Raw genomic sequence first — 19,262 nt, 5'->3', positions numbered from 1 at the left:
TTAAAACCAAATAAACTTCTGATATCTCATTAACAACCACATGAACTTCTTATATTATCATGGGCGATAATAGTAGAAACTCTTCTCTTACATGGCAAATACAGAGCTCATCTAAAAGCTTTTCTTATTCTCAACAGTTGTAGCAGTAGACAAGCACAAAAACAAAACTACATTGATCCCCCGTATACATACCTACAGGGTTAAGCATCAGCCCTCCTCTCACTCCGAGACCTTGAACTTGGTTCAAACATGATAGACTCATCCCCTCTCTGCTTCAGCCTCCTTGCCTCGTCCCGTGAAATCTGGTACGCGTTGGCTAGGACATCCACAGGAATGGCCCTCACAGCTGAGGTGCGACCCGCCAGAGTGCTGAAAATAGCATGTTCATTGATCTTCATGGCCACCTAGAAAGTATGGATACGGATACGAATACGAGATACGAATACGGATACAAGATACAATAAAATTTAAAAAAACAAAGATACGGGTACGGCTAGAAAACATTTGTAAAAAAAAAATAAATAAATAAATTATTAGCGGTAAGTTACATATAAGTTCAAGAATGTTGAGAATCAAAATAACTTTATAATGTAAAATACTAATCTTTAAGAATTAGGTATTAATTTAAGCCAATAGCTAGTTTAGTTTTTAAATTTTCAATATGTCTTACAAATATTTCATTTCAATATCATATCTAATATGTTGAAATTATAATATCAAAACAATCCACAACTTGTCCCTATGGTTTTTCCTTTTGCACTAGTAAAAAATATTCTATGCAAGTTTATTTACTTATTTATTTATTGATAGTTAATTTTACTATTGTTATATTATCTTATTAATCCTTACTTCTATGTAGTCGTAGGGGACATGCATGATACAATGAAGATATGTCAATTTGATGAATTTTATTTGTTACCCAAAAAGCAACCTAAGAGGGACGGTAAATTAGATTTCTACAAATTAAAATTAATAACACCCCAATAAAATTAACTACTAGTACAACAAATTATTAACAAGCACAATGATGAACTTAGCAGTAAATGATCAATCAAGATAACAATGAAGTATAACTAACATATAGGGTAAATCAAATGATTAACACATGAATATTAGATAGGTATAGCAGTAGTAGGAAAGTAAAGAGATTAGGGAAAATGAGACAAACAGATTTATAGTGGTTCGGCTTCAACCAAGCCTACATCCACTCCTCAAGCTTCACTTGAGATTTTCCACTATCTTCTAGCTTCACAGGGGTGCTAGCAACCTCTTTACAAATGGAGCAATCCTCCATAGATTTTACACAGACTTCACAAGCTCAAACCCTTGCAAATCTTAGGTGATTCACAATCACTCTCAAGATTTCAAGAACACAGTGTTTGCAACACTTTAACAAGATGAAATGGTATTTTTACTTTCAAAGAAAACTTACAATAAATATCTCTCAAAGATAGATATATAAAATGAAGCTTTGATTTTTCTGTAAATCTCACACAAGAAAGATGGGCTTAAAGCTATAAGGCTTGGTGTATAATTTCTGAGAATAAATGTGAGTGATTATAGATCCAAGAATATTTTCAGGTTTTTTTGTAACTTGTTTACATAAGAGGCTTTGGTATATATAATGAAAATTATAACCATTGTATTCATTTGAATTTATAACCGTTTATAGCCTTTGTAGTCATTTGAATTTATAGTCGTTTATAGCCGTTGTACTTCCATCATTACTAATTTGAATATCTTCCACTCCATCATTACAAATTTGAATATCTTCCACTTAAACCTTTTGAACCTTTTGGCCTTTTAAACCTTTTGAACCTTTTGACCTTTTGAACCTTTATAGCCGTTTATAGCCGTTGTACTTCCATCATTACTAATTTGAATATCTTCCACTATATCATTACAAATTTGAATATCTTCCACTTGAACCTTTTGAACTTTTATAGCCATTTATAGCCGTTGTACTTCCATTATTACTAATTTGAATATCTTTCACTTGAACCTTTTGGCCTCCTGTTGTGCTAGGCTGTTTGAACCTTTGTTTTGGGCTGTTTGAACTCCTGATTTAATCAAATATTAAATACATTCTAACAACATTTAAGATAAAGGTTTAGGTGAGAAATAATAGGACAAAATAAATTTTGATTCTATTTTTCTCTTTCAAATAAATCATTAAAATAAATTTTAGATTCTATTTTTCTTTTTCAAATAAATCATCAAAATAAATTTTGATTAAAATATAATTGAATAAATCATAAAAATAAATTTTGGATTCTATTTTTCTCTTTCAAATAAATTAAAACATAATTAAATAAATCATCAAAATAAATAAGTCTAACACTATTACTTTACCTTACTATGTTATTTTTATAAAAAAAACTAAGCAAAGTATTGTAAAAATATTCTATTTATCCTCGTAATTATATTATATTATGATATTCTGCAAGAAATGATACAATTCTAATTTCGTAAAAAGAGCAATACGTGACTTGGAACATTTGATACTTCAAAATTAATTAAGAAGTATACGATAATATGTGACTTGGAGCATCCGATACTTCAAAACTAAGTATCCGATACTTTAAAATTAATAAAAAATTAATTAAGAAGTATCCGATATTTTTAATAAGTATCTGCTATGTATTTGTAAGTATCCGAGGAGTATCAGTATCCGATACGGATTTGTCTTCCTATTTGAAGTATACGTGCTTCATAGATGACCACCCATTTGAACCCATCGCTTCCGGCTTGTTTCACCACCACAAGTTCTGCGGCACCACCACCATCTACCTCTCCTGGATCCTGCCATTGAACACCGACTACCCGCGGTGGTCCACGATCTGCATATGGGCTTCACCCCTTGTTGCGTACATTACATAGTGGGCTTTCAACTTCCAGTGTGGTGCCATGATTGCATCCTGCGCAATTTTTCAAACTCATTTTCATCAACTTGATCATTTTTAATTAGTTATGAGAAACCAACATTTATATATATATATATATATATTTTTAAAAAAACCGTAATTTTGCTTACCCATAATTTTTATCCAAAATGTGATTTGTCTAGTTGAAATTGAATTAGAATTAGTGTAGCGTGAGAATTGTGTATAGAATAAATTTAGAAACATTCTAGATAAAACTTCTGGATAAAAATTTTGAGTGTGTGGCTTTTCTCTATAAAAATGGATATAATTGTGTCTTGTTTGGAATTTGCACGATATTAGATAACTCAAGCTAAGTGAATTTGTTAACATTAATATTATATTTATATGAACATGAGTGTCATATATACTCTGTAGAGAACTCCCTTCTCAGCACTGAGTTGGATGTAACTGAGGATAGGGAGAGATAAGCTGTTGAGAGTAGTGAGCCGACGAGCTTGAGGGTTGAAGAAGTCGGCACGTGAAGGATCTTCAATGTTCTGTATAAGTCTGGCAATGCAAATGGTTTTTTCCAGACCATTGTCACGACCCCTATACCCTTTCCTCGCGTTCTTGTTCCTCTCGAGTTCTCTGTAGCCTAATCACCTGAAGATCACGTTCCGGTCTATATGTCCCCTCCGATGGTCTTGTCCCTGAAGCCTACTTGCTGTCTCCCTGTCCACCCTAAACACCTCCGCCAAGGTATCCACATCCATGCTAGCAAAGACGTTGCCTTGATTTTGTTGCTCACCACCATCCCTACTGCCATAAAGTTCTCTTTGTTGTTGTTGTTGTTGTTGTGGATTTCTGGCAAGGAAGAATTCCTACAATATATATTAGTAGAAACCATGTAATGTTACAAACTTGAAATTTTTTTTTATAGAAAAATGTTTGGAATACATGGTTGTGTGTTTCATCAAAAATGGATGCAATATTGTTGAACAACCTTCACTATATTTAATGAAACAAATTCTGTTTGTGTACTAAACAACAAACGGAATACAAAAGAAAAATAGGAAAGGAGAGAGATTGTTTGATTACAAAAATCAAACCAATAAATAAAAATAGATTTTTATTTTGTTACAAAAATAAAATCAAAATATGATTTAAATAAATAATAATAAAACAGAAAATAAATTAACAACTTACTTGACTAATTTCTTAAACAAACTTTTGATCAAGTCCAGTGTTTAACACTATGTCCTTAAGACAGATTTGTTTTCTCCATGGTACTTTCAGATTTGCGGACGTTTATCTCCCAAGATAAAATGATCAACAACGAATAAATGCAGCACTACAATTTATTCGCACAACGAACACATTATGTGTTTACACTCTTTCTCACAAAAAAAATAATGCAGCAAAATGCAGAGATAGTAAAGTAGAATTTGAGGACGAAAATTCAGTGAAAAAAAAAATAAGGGACTTGTCTTATTTATAGATGATTGGTGGCTGTTTGGTTTAAAATTAACAGGTACAAAACCTGCTTGAATAGGTATTGAATCTGTTTATGACAGATAAAATAGTTAAGGCACTGTTTGGTTTGAAATTCAAACAGATATTGAATCTGTCCGTTTCTAATTCAAACAGATAGGAACCTGTTGGACAGATATGAAACTGTACACTGGACAAATTTGAATTAAAACTGTACAGAATTCGAACTGGACAGAATTGAATTAATCTGTACAGAATTTGAAAAGGTGCAAACAGATTTGAATTAAAAAATTGAAGACAGATTTTATTTTACCAAAAAATAAAATTAAATTCAAATGTTTTTTGCCCCAAAAAGGTAGGTATTGGGCCGGACAAACCCAACCCAACCTTACGTACCACGCACCCACGCATGTGTGTTTATTTTTTGGTCTAATGGCTCTAGTCCACTTTGCTCATAACCTCTCTCTCTACAAAACTTGGGTGTCCCTTGGAACCTACCCCAAGTTCCAAACCTATGCCTTATAAACCTACAAAATTCTTCCCACCAAACCAATGTGGGACAAGCCTTAAACCATACCTTTAAGAAATTTCCACCAAAGCTCCATTTCCATGAAGCTCACTTTGGCTTCAATTTCCTATTCACACAATAAAGGTTTTGAGCAACCAAATATACCACGTGAATCACAACGCAGCATAGAATGCGTTACCACTTTGACCCGTGAAATTCGGCACATGGGTCCTACCTAAAAATTAGACCAAAGTTTAGGAAAAAATATGTTTTCCAAATTTTTTCAAAAACAGTTTCTAACAATCCCCTACATGAATGGAATTTGATGACAATGGAAATGCAACAATATGCAGAATTTGCCGAAAGAGTATAGATAGAAAATATCTTGCATCAGGATAGGTAGCTTTCGGCCTTAAACCTTCCCTAGTGATAACCTATCGGACTTACTAGCTAACCAATGGACGCGATACCTTGAATTGTTCAGCCGTTTGGGTAAGCCAAGACAATAGATTTCACACAAAATATCTTTCGACACATCGTGGTTCTCACGGTTGTGTTCATTTTGGCCTTGAACGCTCTTGGTTGTTCATGAGTGCTTCTAAAGAATTTAGCCTCTTCATTCTCATAGAACCGGCCCCAGTTCGACACTCATATAGATGATTCTTATTGTGAGTATCTCTTATACTTGTCTTGATTTTTATGCCTAAATCAAGATATAAGTAATTATTAGAAGGAAAGCTTATCCTTAGACCCCTACATACAACACATGTTGCAGATATCACTATCACCATAGGAATGGGTAGGGAATTTTAATCCCTTGGCAATTTCTGGCGAGCCACACATAACTTAGTTGTCCATTTGAACTTAGTTCTTGGGATCTCCAATCATGTAAGTAGGGTTACCATTATGATGACTCTTATGTAATAGGCTTTAATCTCATCCCCTTCGATGAATTATACACTTGCTCTTTAGTAAAACATTTTGTTAATGGATCTGTAATATTCTTTTTAGATTTTATATAATCTATTGAGATTATTCCATTTGAGAGCAATTGCCTTACGGTATTATGTCGACGACGAATATGTCGTGACTTACCATTATACATATGATTTTGTGCCCTGCCTTTTGCAGATTGACTATCACAATGAATGCAAATAGCTGACACACGTTTTGGCCACATTGGAATGTCTTCTAAGAAGTGACGAAGCCATTCTGCTTCTTCACCTGCTTTGTCTAAAACAATGAACTCAGATTCCATTGTGCATCGTGCGATGCATGTTTGTTTCGTGGATTTCCAAGAAACGGCAGCGCCTCCCAGAGTAAAGACATATCCACTAGTGGATTTTGAATCTTTAGTATCCGATATCCAATTGGCATCACAATAACCTTCGAGTACTGCTGGATATTGAGTAAAGTTCAAACCATGATCACGGGTAAATTTTAGATATCTAAGAACCCGAATGATCGCTTTCCAATGGTCTTCTCCGGGGTTACTAGTGTACCTACTCAATTTACTAATAGCATAAGCTATATCAAGACGAGTACAATTCATTAGATACATTAGGCTTCCAATGATTTGGGAGTATTTTAACTGAGACACCGCATCACCTTTATTTTTCGATCAATAAAGACTGATGTCTACAGGTGTTCTAGCTATATCATCCTTGATAAATTTACCAATAATTTTCTTAATATAATGTGATTGAGATAATGTATATCCGTCAGATGTTTTAATAATTTTCATTCCTAATATTACATCTGCGACCCCCATATCTTTCATATCAAATCTTCTATTCAACATTTGCTTAGTTGATTTGATCATATTTTGACTGCTTCTAATGACAAACATGTCATCCACATGAAGACAAACAATGACATAACCTTTGTCAGTGTTTTTAACATAGACGCACTTGTCACATTCGTTTATCTTAAACCTATTAGCAAGCATAGCATGATCAAATTTTTCATGCCATTGCTTAGGTGCTTGTTTTAATCCATAAAGAGATTTTACAAGTCGGCAAACTTTTTTTTCTTGCCCCGGTACTAAAACCCCTTCGGGTTGCCCCATATAGATCTCTTCATTTAGATCACCATTTAAGAAAGCTGTCTTAACATCCATTTGATGTATTTCTAAATTATACAACGTTGCAATTACAATAAGCATGTGAATGGATGTTATTCTTGTCACGGGGGAATATGTGTCAAAATAGTCCAGACCTTCCTTTTGTCTGTAACCTTTTACTACAAGTCTTGCTTTATACTTGTCTATTGAACCATTTGCTTTCATTTTTCTCTTAAATATCCACTTATATCCAAGAGGTTTAGAACCAGGTGGAAGATCCACTAATTCCCAAGTATGATTTTGCATAATGGATTCAATTTCATTATTAACAGATGCTTTCCACAAAATTGCTTCAGGACCTGTCATTGCTTCCTTAAAGCTTGGAAGTTCATTTTCCAACAGGTATGTCAGAAAATCTGGACCAAAAGATTTTGATGTTCTTGCTTTCTTACTTCGTCTTGGTTCATCATCAGTTAAATCCTGTTGGTCGAGACCATTACTAGTCTCTTATGTTTGATTGTCATTAGTCTTTTGACTTTGTGTACAATCATAAGTTCTTTTCTGTGAACTTAATTCCTGTCATTTCTTGTAAGGAAAGACCTGTTCAAAAAACACAGCATTCCTTGACTCTATAATAGTTCTCACATTTATATTAGGTATTTCTGATTTATAAGTCAGAAACCGATATGCACTACTATTCTGAGTATAACCAATAAACACATAATCCATTGTTTTTGGTCCTATCTTAGTCTTTTTAGGAACAGGAACTTCTACCTTTGCCAAACACCCCCACACTTTTAAGTATTTGTAGGAAGGCGGTTGACCTTTCCACAATTCATATGGAGTGTTATTGGTTTTCTTGTGGGCTATTCTGTTAAGAACACAATTAGCAAATAATATTGCTTCCCTTCACAAGTTTTACGGTAAACCCGAACTTAGTAACATGGCATTCATCATTTCCTTAAGGGTTCTATTCTTCTTTTCAACAATTCTATTTTGCTGTGGAGAACAAGATGCTGTAGTTTGGTGAATAATGCCATGTTGTGCAAAAAATTCATTTAATGGTACATCATATTCACCACCCCTATCACTTCTAACCATTTTAATGGTTTTACCAAGTTGATTTTCAACTTCAATTTTGTAGAGTTTAAACATTTCCAAGACTTCATCTTTACTTTTAAGTAAATATACATAACAATATCTTGTGCAAATATTGATAAATGTTATGAAATATTTTTTGCCTCCTTTAGTTTGAACAAATTTAAGATCACATACATCAGTATAAATTAATTCTAGAGATTTAGTCTTTCTTTCAACCAATTTAAATGGAGCCTTTGTTAGTTTAACTTCTACACAAATCTCACATTTGTGATTAGGATCAATTTCAAAATTTGGTATATAATCCAAGCCAATTAATCTACGCAAAGGAGCAAAATTTACATGTCCTAATCTATCATGCCATAAATTCGACTCAAGAATATAAGCAAAAGATGTGTTATTCTTATTAATTGCAAGTTTTGGTACAGCCGTAATTACATTCAACTTGAAGAGACCATCACCCATGTATCCCTTACCAACATACATACCACTCTTTGTTAATACAAATTTATCAGACTCAAATACAAGCCTAAAACCATTTTTACTTAACAAAGAACCAGAAACCAAATTCTTCAGAATGTCAGGTACATGCAGTACGTTGTTGAGGGTAAGTTCTTTCCCTGATGTCATCTTCAAGATCACATTTCCTTGTCCAGCCACAGTAGAAGGACAAGAATTTTCCATGAAAAGTTGTTCACCATTTGTAGCCTCGTTATAAGTAGTGAACATCTTCTTGTCCGCACAAATGTAACGAGTTGCCCCAGTGTCAACCCACCATTCTTTGGGATTTCCAACCAAATTAGCCTCAGACACCATAGCAGAGAGATTGATGTCATTTATCCCGTCAAAGATGTAATCTAATTTTGTCACATTGGCCTGATTAGTGGTCTTCTTGCTTGTACTTCCGCGATCCTTCTTAGGGCGGCGACAATCGGAAGCTCGATGTCCAGTCTTGCCACAGTTATAACAATTTCCTTTGAACTTCTTATTGCCATTGTTGTCGCCTTGTTTAGGACCATCTCCAGCAAACTTTCTTTTTTGTTATGTGGTTTGTGTACTTGTTCAATCACATTAGCGTTGGACTCAATGGGATTTTTACCATTCCTCTTTTCCGCGTTCCAGTTATCTTCCTCAATTCTCAGTCTTACAATAAGTTCATCCATAGTCATCTCATTGCGTTTATGTTTTAAATAATTTTTGAAATATAGCTGGTGGTAATTTTTTCACTAACGCAGTGACTTGGAAAGACTTGTTCAGAGACATACCCTCAGAATGAATATCATGTAAAATTAATTGAAAACTTTGAACTTGAGAAATTACCATCTGCGAGTCTACCATAACGAAGTCCAGAAATTTACCGACAACAAATTTCTTTGTGTTGGCATCCTCTGTCTTGTATTTTTTCTCCAAAGAATTCCACAATTCTTTTGCTATTTTCAGAGGGCAGTAAACATTATACAGCATGTTATCAAGGCCATTGAAGATGTAATTTCTGTACAGGAAATCTGAATGTTTCCAAGCATCCACAGTGGCAACAACTTGCCGATCACTTTCACCCTCTTTAAGTGCAGGAGCCTTGTCACAGAGAAACCGGGCCAGATTTAGAGTTGTAAGATAAAACAACATTTTCTGCTGCCATCTCTTAAACTCAATACTGTTAAGTTTTTCTGATTTTTCTCCATGATTTATTGGAACTTGAACATGATTCTGGATAGGGACTGGAGTTGGTGTAACAATTGGAGTACCACTTCCAGTTGCAGCAACTATAATATCTGATTACAAAAATCAGAAAAAACCAAAACACAAATTAATTTTCTAGTTACTCAAACCAGAAAATAAATTATAACACAAAATAATTTTATTTTTCTTGTTACTAAAACTAGAAAAATAAAGTACCACAATAATTTTCTATAACACAAATTAATATTCTACAGTTGTTAATGACACCAGTATATTACTACTAGTTCTCAAAGAAAATAAACAGTATATTACTGCTATTTATATTTTCCAACCCGAATATCACTTTGTGAAAGCACAGAAAAATAAATGCAATGAAGACACCAAAAATTAATCTGTCTTAAGATTGTTGAACAATCTTCACTGTGTTTAATGAAATAAATTATGTTTGTGTACTAAATGACAAACGGAATACAAAAGAAAAATAGTAAAGGAGAGAGATTGTTTGATTACAAAAATCAAACCAATAAATAAAAATAAATAAATAAAAATAGATTTTTGTTTTGTTACAAAAACAAAATCAAAATCTAATTTAAATAAATAATAATAATAAAACAGAAAATAAATTAACAACTTACTTGATTAATTTCTTGAACAAACTTTTGATTAAGTCCATTGTTTAACACTGTGTCCTCAAGATAGATTCGTCATCTCCACAGTTTTTTCAGAATTGCGAACGTCTATCTCCTATGATAAAATGATCAACAACGAATAAATACAGCACTACAATTTATTTGCACAACGAACACATTATGTGTTTACACTCTTTCTCACAAAAAAATAATGCAGCAAAATACAGATATAGTAAAGTAAAATTTGAGGACGAAAATTCAGTTAAAAAAACAAATAAGGGACTTGTCTTATTTATAGATGATTGGTGGTTGTTTGGTTTAAAATTAACAGGTACAAAACCTGTTTGAACAGGTATTGAATCTGTTCAAGACAGATAAAACAGTTATAGCGATCCCGGTATTCCCTGTTGTTGTTTAACTGTAATCCGGACTCGGTTCCATAGATTCGTCGTTGTCTTATCCTCATTTCTATCCCTTACTCTTTGTGTTAGAGTTTTGGGTTGCGTTGGGCAAGTTGGGAATAAGTTGACCGTGTTTTAAAACTTAGAATTTTTGCCCAGGTTTTGGTCTCTCTGCTCGAGCAGGCGATTTGACGCTCGAGCGGGATTTTGTTGTTGCCTTTCCGCTCGAGCGGTAGTTTGGACGCTCGAGCGTGAATTTCCTTCTCTTAGCATTTTGGACGTCTGCAAAAAATTCTGGGAGAGTGCATCCGGCGCTCGAGCGGATCTTTGGACGCTCGAGCGTGAACTTGTGTCTGACGCTCGAGCGGGGTGTTGTACGCTCGAGCGGACCTGTTTTTATATCAGTCCGTGAAATCACTTTTTTGATCTCCTTTCTCTCTCTTACTTTTTCAAAACCTCCATTGGAGAGCACCTCACTCTAAAACCTAACTTCTCTGTTAGGATTGATCTAGTTAGAGTGTTTTCCTACCCTTTGGCCTTTGTAAAAGTTGTGTTGATCGTCGAGGGCTTTGTTTTGATCCGAGAAATTTGGGATTTGGAGCACTTCCGAGTTTTGCTCTTCTTCTCCTTGAGTTCTACATTTGAGGTAGGGATTTCCTTGTTCTTTTTCAATATTTCGTCTATAAATAGACATGTGGTAGTTTTGTATTGCATGAAAACCATACCTATGTTGGGTTTGTTTGAAAATCATGAGGAAATCTAGAGTTGGTTGAATAGAAATGGATTTATTGTCTTTGGTTATTCATGGGACTATTTGTGGCGTAAAATAGCGTGTTGTTGTTGAAATATAGAAAAGCCCTAATTTATATGTGTCATGATAAATTAAAAGAGGGGTTTTGTTCTTTGGGCAAATACTTGGGTATTTTGGGTCTCAAATGAGGTCTTGTTGCTTATTGTTGATGATTGAACCTTTTTGGTCAATGTTGAGAAAGAATGAGGAGAACCCTAATTTAAGGATTATGACTTAATTTGCATAATTAAATTTGGAATGGCTTTGGAAAGAATGTAGTGGATTAAAATAAGTTATGGCGTTATCGTCCATGGAATTGATTTTTTGTAAAAAAAAAAAAACAAAAAGGAATGGAATCGGTTTTGTGGAAACAAAAAGGGATGAAGTTAGTTTTGTGGAAGCAAAGGAAGTGGAAACTCGTTTTTGTGAAATGGGAAAGGTACTTTCTGAAATAAGTATAAACATTGAAATGTTGTATCTTGAGTGTTGAATACACACTTGTGGGGAATTGTATCTTAAACTACCCTGTAAATGTTGTTGTCGGGTTTGTGGTCTCATAGTAATTGAGTCTTTAATAGATGTACTAAATATTTGCATCTAGAGGTTTTGTCCTTGGTCATCGGTGGAGGATGACACGGTTGAGTTGAATGGTCGTGTATGCATCATACCATTATTGATTGAACATCGTATGTGATTAAGTGTTAAGATACATTATATATGTATGCTTGCTCGGGAGGAGGTAGTTATGTGTTCATATACTTTAACACGTTGCTTGTATCTTGATGGTTTGTGTATATGTGTTATACATGTTGAATATGCCCTGTTGTGTTGGATTGGTGGTGTTACACCTTGCGCTAAGAATCAGAGGTACCGTGACCTTCCAGCTAGCACCTGGAGAACTGACTGGGCTGAGAATATAAGGCACCATACCCTTCCAGCTAGCGCCTGGTAAACTGGCATGTTGTTGTGAGAGGTGTATCTTTGGCTTACTACGCACATAGCTAGTAGAGCAAAGTTTTGTTGTTGATATTTCAGTGTGTCTGGGAATATCATGGATTGTGTCAGTTACAGTTTTGGAGGGCCGAGTTGCCTCATTGTTTTATCTTATACATGTTGGTGAGTTGTTATCTCCCTTTTTATAACGGTGCATGTATAGATTTGATTGTGTTGGGAAGAAGCCAAAGCGTCATTTTCGTCTTTTGGAAAGTGTGAAGGAGAACGGATATTTTTAAAGGAATATATATTTGGAAAAGGCATATTTGTGTATGTTTGGAAAATGGAAGAGAGTAGTGGGCTTAGTGAAATTATTTCCTAAGGTATTATTAATGTTATGAAAGATTGGGAACGGGGTTTAATGAAAAAAAAAAGGGGAAGAAAGACGAATCGCCTATGGCATTGATTGAAATGGTTATTTTCGAGTAAAGTTCATACTTATGTATATTTTGTGTAAACTGTCACATTACTATTCTAGTATGAGATTGGGCATTCATGATCATAGCTATCTGTATGTTGTTATTGTTGAGGGCCATGTTGAGATCCCTACTGGACTATATGTTCATCCCACGTTGTTGAATCTTTTTCAGGTGTTTAGCAGGATGTGCTACAAGATTTGGATCTTCTTATTTGTTGGCCACGGGGCCTCTGTGTTGTAGGCGGAATGCCATATATGAAAAAGGTTTGTACCCTTCATTTGATTATTTAATGTTGTAAGCCTGAGGGCAACTTATTCAGAATACTCATGTTGTATTTAATCAGCATTCGAAAGAGAGAGTTGTTGTTCACTCCTTTTAGTTGAACATTTGAGTTTATTTCCGCATGTTGTCTCTGAAATTGAATTAAGTTAATGAACTTGGTAATGACTTCGAGTAATAAAAAGTAGGGCGCGACATCATCCGAGTCCCAAAACTCAGTGTACCCATGAAGCTTGCTTTTCGTTCTCCTTTCGGATATCAATAACCCTAAAGTTCTGACTCCCGTAGTTCTGAATCTGATTTCACAAGTGCAATGTGAAATAGTGGAAACACAAAAAGAGTCCAAATCCGGTAATTTTTTTGGTAAATTGATTTGAATAAAAAAATGCTAAAAATGGATTGCGTTACCAGATTTCAGAGTCGCTACCTAAATATTTTTGAAAATTTTAAGAAACCCGTGACTCGTGCCAAAGGCCACTTATCCGTCATCACCAAAGTATCTCGGCTCGGAAACTTAGGTAATAGAGGGGAAGGTCATGAATTAAGCACCCCACTCGCCCGATCGAAGATCGGCCTCTACTAATCATGATGTGATTCTTATTTACATTATATGCTCTTGTTTCGATTATTAGACTAACAATACTATGTGTTGCACACAAGTACAAACTAATTTGCAAAAGTTGGAACGCTTTGATTTCATATTTGTTTGAAAATTGTTTTTGGTACTCGTCATTTCGAAATGTGAGTTTGTATGTACATTAATCAACTTATCCCAATTTTTGCAATTAACCTTCATCCACAGACAGTCAAAGAGTTATATTATTTAAGCATTCAGCCTCATGGAAAGCATGCTTGACATGGCAATAATCACATGCAATGCAAGATGCTAAAGTAATAAACGCTCACCTAGTACTCCAAGGCAAGCCAATCAAAGCAAAATAATTTAAAAATATGCATGTTCCTAAACGATACAATGTGACTAATGCAACGCACACATTTATGCAATTTTTTAATAGGCTCGGCAACGAGCAGGGTATATGATCCAATTCAAGGTATGCGACAAATCACATCTTCAAGCAATGAATTTGAAATTAACATTGGTTAGTATGATGAGCCGAACCCAAATATACATGATGCTCTATACTACCATCATAAGCGGGTAAATAAAAGAGAGAAAGAAATGGGGGTTGGAAGACATACACGCTTATTACATACTTACCCTCGCGCAGAAGGGTGCGAATAAATGTCCAAATATCCGGATTTAAACTAATTATTACAAATTCAAATGAATGAATTGAACTAAACTAACTACCTATTATAAGTTTGGAACAAATAATAAATGAATAGTTAAACTATCTAATTTGTTACAACAAAGGCATTATGATAATGAATAATAAACTAGCAATCTAAGTTGACTAGCTATGCAAGAACAAATAAACAATAATAATAACTATGACAATAATTAATTACAACAAAGCTAATAATTAATTACAACAATAATAATTACAACAAGGCTAATAATAAATAAATAAAAATTAATCTAAGCAATCATGAGATACAATGATTGCATGCACAATGCCCAGAAGCTGCTATGTCAGCCCTGATTGCTCAACCTCACCTTTAGCCACTGCCCTCTGTTTTTTGCGAAACACTTTGTTCATCAAGAATTGGGAGCCGGCTAGTTCCAAATAAGCTCCGGTCGGACCCAAAGAGTGCCGACCGGTACTAAATTTTATGCTAAAAAATGTTTTGTGCTCTGAGGTGAGAACAGTGCAGACAGAGCCTTTCTAGGCTCTGTTTGTCCTCTCTGTTCTTCTCTATCATGGAAATCCTCTAGAGAAGAACGAAGTCATTACCAAGACCATCAATGAGCAAGTTGATTGCCTGATGATTTCGGACATGAGTTTGAACAAAAAAAATAATGAATGCAATAAACAATGACCCCCCTTCCTTCTTATCATGAAATGAGCTCAAAGAGGGAGGTAGAGACGCTTCAAGGTTCATCGAAACATTATTGATTGGCGTATGACGACCCTTGACACAATAGACTCAGCATAACGTCCGGCCGAACCTAAACAATATAACTTATATTCTTTATGTCGGTTGGTTCGTTTTAAGCCAAATTCATTAGTCTTTGCCATTCTTTAATCCGTTTGTCCAAGGTAGTGATTACGTCCACTAAATGATAAGCATGTCAAACGGGAAGTGATTTTCAACATGAAAGAGAGACTATGCTATTGACGATGAATCTCTGTTGAGATTAAGTCGTTAAGCATTGATCTCTAGCTTATGTTTTGAATAACCATCAACCGGTTGAAACAACTCTCAAACGAAAGAAATGGATGATAAGTTGCTTATTAAAATGAAGCTCTTAACGTGAAAATCAATTAAAGAAAAGTTAAGAACAACACACAACAAGCTATATATGAGAATTTATGATACAACAAATGAACTAATTAAAGCTTGAACCAATTAAATAACCTAGGAAAGCCCTAAAACAGCCCCTAATAGGTGAAAAAACAATGGCTCAAAGTGCATGAAAAGATGCCAAAAAGCTAAACAAGCAGCAAAGAAAATAAGGCTAGTAAGCAAGAACAAGGAAGGGTGGCTAACCCCTCCACCTTTAAAACCTCAAAGCATGATTTTTAGCCTCTTTTAAACTCTGAAAATCAATTTGGAAAGCAAAGAAAAGGGTGTAAAATAAGGGTTTGAGCTATAGGTAAAGGTGCAAGAAAAAGCGTTAACTCTCTCTACCCTTTGGTAGCTATCCAAACCCAAGCTTAGACACTTGAAATGGATCCAAGACAATATAAAAACACAAGAAATAGATAGTAATAGATAGAACAAGAAGTAAAAAGAAGGTGACAAGCTTATACCTCTCAAAGAAGTAAGCTTTTGTTTGTAACACAAACTTGATTCAAGCCACTCTCAAGCTTGAATTATGATTCACAAAGCTCAACCAAGGTTCTAAGGTGATGCATGGTGTATGGATATTGATCAAGAGAGATAGGTTAGCTCAAAGATGACTTGTGTAGGAAGAAAGAGCTCTCTCTTGTGTGTATAGGTTCTCTAGAAATTTTCCAGCCCTCAAAACAGAGGTATTACCTTGTTTTTATAGAATTCAAGCAAAATGGGTCGAAAATATCTTCAAAAATGGACAGCTGGCCAATTCCCACCCAGAATAGTGTTTCTCACTATCGAGTGCTGGCCGGCTCCCGATGGCTACAACCGGCGCCCAATGTGTTCCGGTCGGCGCCCAAAGTTTTCCCCTGTTCCACTGGTTTAAACTCAATGTAGGGTGGCATGATGTTCAATAATGAATTTGTGGGGAAAAGACAGTGTGACTATGAAGGGTTTGGGATTGGTTTTAGAGCGCAAGCTTACGTTCCTTCGTTGAGACTTCGAATCACACTCAGCATGACTTCATCATCAAGTGCACAGGACAAAGTGTCCAAGTCTTGGCGGCGGTCAAAAAATGGGGTGTCTACAATTGCTCATCTTTAACGGAACTCAAAGTCATAAAATGACATGAGTGAATGTTAAAGCCCAGAGACGACCCATTTGACGAGATCGTAAGACTTGGGCAAGAAAACAAATCAAAAATACGAATGCCAAAGGTTGAACCCGAAGGTTGCCTATATATCCCTTTGCAAGGAATCAAACCTGCGTAGTTCAAGGGCGAAATACAAAATGATATACGGGAACCATAACTTATGATCATGCAATGAAATAATGTGATGACACATGCACATATATGCTAACAAGTGATGAAACAATGCAACAAGCGATAACAGAAATACAACACTTGAACAAAAGTATAAATCCAAGCACAACAAACTAAGCCGTGTTTCATACGGACAGAAGCGAGTAAATAACCACGTCTCCCTTGGGAAGGACAAAGAAAGCACAAACTAAACTACGTCTCACGTAGAGAGGATGTAAGAAAATGCAAACCTAACTATGCCTCATACAGAAAGGGCGAAAAGCTACAAGGGCAGTATGAACACCAGACATACCTGATGCTTTCAATCGAGGAAAACAATCCTGACCCATCACACGCGAAAGGAAGAGATTGGTGTGAACGAACAGGCACACCTGCCATTTTTTAATTGAAGAAAGCACTCTTAACGCGTCACACACAAAAGGAGGAAAGATGGGTGTGAACGAACAGGCGCACCTGCCGTTTTTAACTGAGAAAAGCAATCCTGACGCGTCGCACGCGAAAGGAGGAAAGATGGTGTGAACAAACAGGTGCACCTGCTGTTTTTAACCGATGAGAACAATCTTGACGCATCGAATGCAAAAGGAGAAAAGATTGGTATGAACGAATAGGCGCATCTGCCGTTTTTAACTAATGAAAGCACTCCTACTGCGTCATACACAAAAGGAGGGAAGATGGGTGTGAACGAACAGGCGCACCTGCCGTTTTTAATTGAGAAAAGCAATCCTGACACGTCATACGCGAAAGGAGGAAAGATGGTGTGAACAAACAGGCGCACCTGCTATTTTTAACCGAGGAGAACAATCCTGACGCGTCGCGTGCGAAAGGAGAAAAGATGGTGTGAACAAATAGGTGCACTTATTGTTTTTAACAAGGTGAACAATCCTGACGCGTCGCACGCGAGATAAGGAAAGGTGGTATAAACAAACAGGCGCACCTGCTATTTTTAACCAAGGCGAACAATCTTGACACTTCGCACGTGAGAGGAGAAAAAGTTGGTCCGACGAAGAAGCAAACAACTTCAGCATAGAACGAGATAAACTCATCCCCAGGGAGGCCTCAGAGAAGGAAGCCATGAACCCTAACAGGCAAAATAATAAACACAAACTCACAATTCAAAAAGGAATGCAGCAATCCGAAACCAAGCTTGGATTAGCAAATTTAAGAACAAGTTTGTCAATTAAATGCTCAAAACAATGAGATGATGGACCAAAACATGAATTGACGAAGCGAGTAGCGAAATAAGTATGACCTCGGAACAACTTTAAACAAAACAAATTACGAGCCCAACTACGAACTGATAAAAAATTTGATTAAACAATTACAAATGTAAACACCTGTGAATGTAACCACCTACGAATTAATCAAATTGAAACCGAGCAAAATACAAAACTCTTCACCTGCTTTTCTATTTCTCCTTTATTTTCTCTCGATTTTTTTACTTCATTTTTGCTTTTCATATATCTTTTCTCTTGATTTTCCTCTATTTTGTTTTTCTGTTATTTTCTCTTTTTTTATGTTCTCTCCCTTTTTTGCTCACTTTCTTTTTCACTCTTTTCTCTTCTTCTCTTTTCTTTGTTTTTCCTCTCTTTTGTTTTTCTGTTTTTCTGCTTCTGCTCTCTACATATATATATGTATATATATATTTTAACCAAAGCCCAACACTGAGATGCACGAAAATAAAACAATATAAAAAAAATGAAGTAATAAAAAAAACTGAATTGGTTTGTATTTGGAGCCAACGGCACCCAACGAAATATGGCCGGGCTAGGGGAGGAGATAGAGGCCAAGGATATCCTTCCTTCCATGCTTGAGTCGGTATTGCCTTCTCTTGCTAACAGACCATTTGAGATGGATACCTACCAGCCACGTACATACGCTTTGACCCCGAGCGGTATCTTACGGTTTGAGGGCCTCATTCCGGGGATTGACGAGGACATCCTACTGCGGGAGCCCACCGAGCACTTGTCCGCCGATGCCTCTACAGTAAGCACCATTCTTTTCTTATTTGAGCATTTATTTGAATTCCTTTCAAGGTATTGCGGACACTGACAACATTCCCATACTACAGGTGATGGCCAGGAGGATCAAAGGTTACGGGTTTATTTTTGGCCCCAGGCACTGATACGAGGGGCTCATTGAGGAGGTTCATGCATTGGTCGACGCGGTCGGCTTCGGGCCTTTCTGTTCAGGGCTCATACAGATAAGGGCTGAGCCATTGCTCTACGGGGCCTTGGTAGAGAGATGGTGGGACACCACAAACTCCTTCCACTTTACGTTGATCAGGGAGATGATTCTGACTCCATACGACTTTTCGATGCTCACCG

The 19,262-nt window shown here is 35.8% G+C and overlaps 1 pseudogene; it reads right to left on the bottom strand.

Moving 5' to 3' along the window:
- Nucleotides 1-200: 200 nt before the first annotated feature.
- Nucleotides 201-17,316, bottom strand: LOC114264175 (11S globulin seed storage protein Jug r 4-like; annotated as a pseudogene).
- Between the last annotated feature and the right edge of the window lie 1,946 nt (nt 17,317-19,262).

Source organism: Camellia sinensis, chromosome 12, assembly GCF_055761805.1.
Source record: "Camellia sinensis isolate YWXY chromosome 12, ASM5576180v1, whole genome shotgun sequence".
In the NCBI taxonomy this organism is placed as follows: Eukaryota; Viridiplantae; Streptophyta; class Magnoliopsida; order Ericales; family Theaceae; genus Camellia; species Camellia sinensis.
Note: the sequence above shows the minus strand (reverse complement) of the source record. Positions and strands in the feature narration are given on the sequence as shown.